The sequence below is a fragment of the Lipotes vexillifer genome, unplaced genomic scaffold (genome assembly GCF_000442215.2).
Source record: "Lipotes vexillifer unplaced genomic scaffold, Lipotes_vexillifer_v1.1 scaffold1129, whole genome shotgun sequence".
NCBI classification, from domain to species: domain Eukaryota; kingdom Metazoa; phylum Chordata; class Mammalia; order Artiodactyla; family Lipotidae; genus Lipotes; species Lipotes vexillifer.
Genome location: NW_006789022.1, coordinates 3,180,755 through 3,185,609, shown reverse-complemented (window position 1 = coordinate 3,185,609; position 4,855 = coordinate 3,180,755).

Here is a 4,855-nt window from a genome sequence, read left to right as displayed (position 1 = left end):
GAAAGAGGAGGGAGAATGAGGAGAGAAGGGGAAAGCTGAGAACACCTTTGGGAATAGGGCAAGGGAGCTGACTGAGGACAAGTACCAGGGTGGTTAGATGGCACCATGAGGCCCATTGGCTGAGGTCAGGAACCCTGCATTGATTCTGATGCCAATCTGCAAGATGGCAGGACTTTTTTCCCAGCAGTGCTTGACTGCCCCTGTGTAGGACCAGGGAAGATGGATGGCTGGTGGCGTTGGTCCAGGGTGGTGAGTTTGCAGTGGAAGCCAGGGGCTGGGGGATCGTGGATATTTGTGGTGTGGATGAAAGAGGGCACGGTTCAAGGAAAAGCCATGGCAGGGGAGAGGGTTGAAGGACTGGGAGAAAAAGGACAGGGCCTGGCGGGGGCAGGGAGCAGGAGTGAGGATGCTGGAGGTTAAGCTCTGGAAGAGGGGGCAGCTGAGGACTGGGTGTGGCTGACGTGAAGTGGAGAGTGAGGTCCCTGGGGCTGAAGAGATCATGCCAACGGCCGCTGATAAGATGAGTGAGTTACCCAGGTGTGGTGGCAGTCAGGGTTAAGAGGAGGATAGCATAGCTTTGAAGGTCATCTGGGGGATGGACTCCTCGCTCTATCCAGATGAAACATCTTAACCTCAGTTTCCTCATTTGTGATATAGTCTGAACTGTTTTTACACACTTCTGACACCATGCGTGTGTGTTTATGTGTTGTTTTTTCCCCCTCACTCCAACCAATTCTCTGGACACTAATTGGGGGTCCTACAATTCAATTCAACTCTGACACTAGCTACCAGGAGTTAGCACAGATACTACGAGTTAAGGGCTTGTTCCCCCAAGACTTGTCCCCATTTGAGGTGCCAGTTGCAGGTCCCAGGTTGTCACGGGTACTATAAATTTGGAGTGTTCCCACAACTCCCTCCTCAGGTCCAGTTATTCTTTAGGACAACCAGAGACAACCAGGACAACTCAACTCAGAAAAGTGCTTTACTTAGTACTACCAGTTTATTAGAAAGGCTACAACTCAGGAACAGCCAAACAGAAGAGATGCACGGGGCAAGGTATGGGGGAGGGAAGGTGTGGGGAGCTTTTACGTCCTCCCTGTGTGAGTCACCCTCCCAGCACCTTGCTGTGTACACCGACCTGGAAGCTCTCTGAACTCAGCTGTTCAGCGGCTTTTACAGAGGTTCCATTGCTTAGGCGTGATTGAAGACATCATTGCCCATTAGTGATCAACTCGGTCTCCCTGGAGGTCAGTGATGGGGCTGAAAATTCCAACCCTCTATTCACATAGTGGATTCCTCTGGTAACCAGCCCCCATCCTGAAGCTATCTAGCTCCCCGCCCCTGGAATGCCCTCATTAGCACAAACTCAGGTAAGGTTGAAATGGGCTCATTGTGAATAACCAAAGACACTCCTCTCACCTCTAACGCTCAGGAAATTCCAAGGGTTTTAAAGGCTCTGTGTCAGGAACTGGGGACAAAGACCTAATACATATTCCTTCCCTGGTGGTCCAGTGGTTAACAATCCGCCTTCCAGTGCAGGGGATGCGGGTCAATCCCTGGTTGGGGAACTAAGATCCCACATGTCGTGGAGCAACTAAGCCTGCGCGCCACAACTAGAGAAGCCCACGTGCCACAACAAAAACCCAGAGCAGCCAAAAAAAAAAAAAAAAAAAAAAAAAAAAAAAAAAAAAAAAGATTCAAAAAGAGAGTTTGTTCACATGCCAGAGGGGAGGAATGCTAATAGGAGTCAGAGAAGCCTGTGGGCTTCCTGTCTGGTTCCCAGTTGTCTAAGGCAAAATATAATAATAAGGAAAAATATAATATACTAATGATCATTTATTGTCTACTGTGTCACAGACAATGTGTCCAGTACTTTACTGATCCTGAGGGGCTGTGGTGTAACGTGTGTCCCCCGCCCCGTCCCCCCCCATCCCCCCCCCCCTGCCACTTGGCTGGGCAGAGGCAGAGCAGCGTGAGAAAGGGAAAGTGAAATGCTTTCACCCACTGCAGGCGTGGGGAGAAAGCCAATGCTTCCTGAGTGTTTCATATGCGACAGGCCCAGCATGACTATACATCTTTTACAGAAGAGGAGGGGATTGGATTAATAAAGCGATTTGTCCACGTTCACAAACTCTGGCTCCCAAACTCTTGCCTTGTAATTTCCTGAGTGATAGGGGTGCTAGGAGCATCTTTTTTTTCTTTCTTGCTCGGGACGCGCAGGCTCAGCGGCCATGGCTCACGGGCCCAGCCGCTCCGTGGCACGTGGGATCTTCCCGGACCGGGGCACGAACCCGTGTCCCCTGCATCGGCAGGCAGACTCTCAACCACTGTGCCACCAGGGAAGCCCTAGGAGCATATTTTGTTCTAGTATTTGGTTTTCGATCCTGGTTCCTGACACAGAACTCCTAAATCCCTTAGAGCTTCCTTGGTGATAAGGAGGAATGTCTTTTGTTCTATTGAGGTGACTCTAGACAAGTCCTGGATGGCTCTAGGAAGGGGCCTGCTCATCAGAAAGACCAAGCCGTGATTAGATGCTTAGAACTTTCAGCCCCACGCCTCATCCTCCAGGGAGGGGAGAGGGGCTAGAGATTGAGTTAATTAACAATCGATCACACCTACATGGTGAAGCCTCCATAAAAATCCCTAAAATTTGGGGTTCAGAGAGCTTCTGGGTTGGTGAACACATCCATGTGCTGGGAGGGTGGTGCATCCCAACTCCACAGATACAGATGCTCCCACACTTGGGACCCTTTGGACCTCACCCTTTGTAACTTTTCATCTAGCTCTTCATCTGTATCCTTTATCATATCCTTTATTATATAACTGGTAAATGTAAGTGTTTTCCTGAGTTCTGTGAACAGCACAGCAAATTTTTAAATGTGAAGTGGGGTCATGGAACCTCCGATTTATAGCCAAAGCAGAGAGAAGTGTGGGTAACCTTGGGACTCACTACTTGGGACTGGCGTCTGAAGCGTGGGGCTGTCTTGCGGGACTGAGTCCTTAACTTGTAGGATCTGATGTAAATTTCAGGTAGATATTTTCGGAATTGAATCATAGGACACCCCCGGCTCATGCTGGAGAATTGGTTGGTGTGGGAAAAAAAACCCCATGTATTTAGTGTCAGAAGGTTTGTGAGTAGAGTGTAAAGGAAACAGAACTTTTTCCTTTTTAGGGTGAGAATACTCCAAGCAGAGGAGTAAACACATGGAATGAGCTTGAGGCCTGTGTGAGTACCAGGAGAATTTCAGAGGCTGGGAGTAGGGTCTGTGTGGTGAGGTGTCACAGACAGAAGAGGCTGAAGAAGGAAGCAGGTCTTAATGTGAAGGTTGTTGGAGGCTAAGGAGCTTGCTTTTTAATCTCAAGCTGTTGGGACTTCCCTGGTGGTGCAGTGGTTAAGAATCCGCCTGCTAACGGAGGGGACATGGGTTCGAGCTCTGGTCCGGGAAGATCCCACATGCCACGGAGCAACTAAGCCTGTGCGCCACAACTACTGAGCCCGCGCTCTAGAGCCTGTGAGCCACAACTACTGAGCCCGTGTGCCACAACTACTGAAGCCCACATGCCTAGAGCCCGTGCTCTGCAACAAGAGAAGCCACCACAATGAGAAGCACGCACAACGCAACGAAGAGTAGCCCCCGCTGGCCGCACCTAGAGAAAGCCCATGCGCAGCAACGAAGACCCAAGGAAGCCAAAAAAAAAAAAAAAATCTCAAGCTGTTTTTGGCTAGCTGTTAGCAAGGAATTGACAGCGTCAGATCTGTGTGTTGGCAAAAGCCCTTTGGCTGAAGCATGGCGAATGGATGGGGGTGGGACCGATTTAGGCAGGGGTGGGCAAACTGTGGCCTGTGGGTCTGTATCCCCTGTGAGCTAAGAATGGATTTTGCATTTTTAAATAGCTGAAAAGCAAATGAAAAGAAGAGTAATATTTTGTGTCATAGGAAAACTATATGAAATTCAGATCTCAGTGAAATTCAAATCAAGTTTTACTGGAACACAGCCATGTTCGTTTACTTATGTGTTGTTCATGGCTGCTTTTGACCCTAATGGCAGAGTTGTGACAGAGACTGTATAATATACAAGTACCTAAAAAAAAATCCTTCATTTTGCCTCTTGGCTCACAGAGCCTCAAATACTTACTATCTGGCCTTTTATGGAAAAAATTTGCTCACCCCTGAATTAAGAGATTATTAGCATTTCAGGCAAGAGGGATGCATTAGGATAGTGACAGAGGGGAGTGGGGGGATGGAGAAAACTGAATGAATTTGGGAAATATTCAGATTTCTGGGTTGAGCACTGCATGAATGGTGGTGCTAGTCAGGCTACAAATACCAAGATGAGGAGTAGTACATGGGCCAGGAGGGAAGAGTGAGAACAGTTTTCAGGCCTACTTTGTGTGACAGTCTGATTCCTGGAGTTACACAGTTTGTGTGTGTCACCAAAGATGCTAAGAGCAAAGGCATCACCTCAAACTCTTTAGAGGCTGGAGGCTGGTGTGGGGCACCTGGCATTCAAAAGGCTTTTGTGCTATAAAGGTGAGCAGGGGACTTCCCTGGTGGTGCAGTGGTTGGGAATCCGCCTACCAATGCAGGGGACACGGGTACGAGCCCTGGTCCGGGAAGATCCCACATGCCATGCAGCAAATAATCCCGTGCGCCACAACTACTGAGCCTGTGCTCTAGAGCCCGAGAGCCACAACTACTGAGCCCGCATGCCACAACTACTGAAGTCCACGCGCCTAGAGCCCATGCTGTACAACAAGAGAAGCCACCGCAATGAGAAGCCTGTGCACTGCAACGAAGAGTAGCCCCCCGCTCTCCACAACTAGAGAAAACCCGTGCGTAGCAACGAAGACCCAA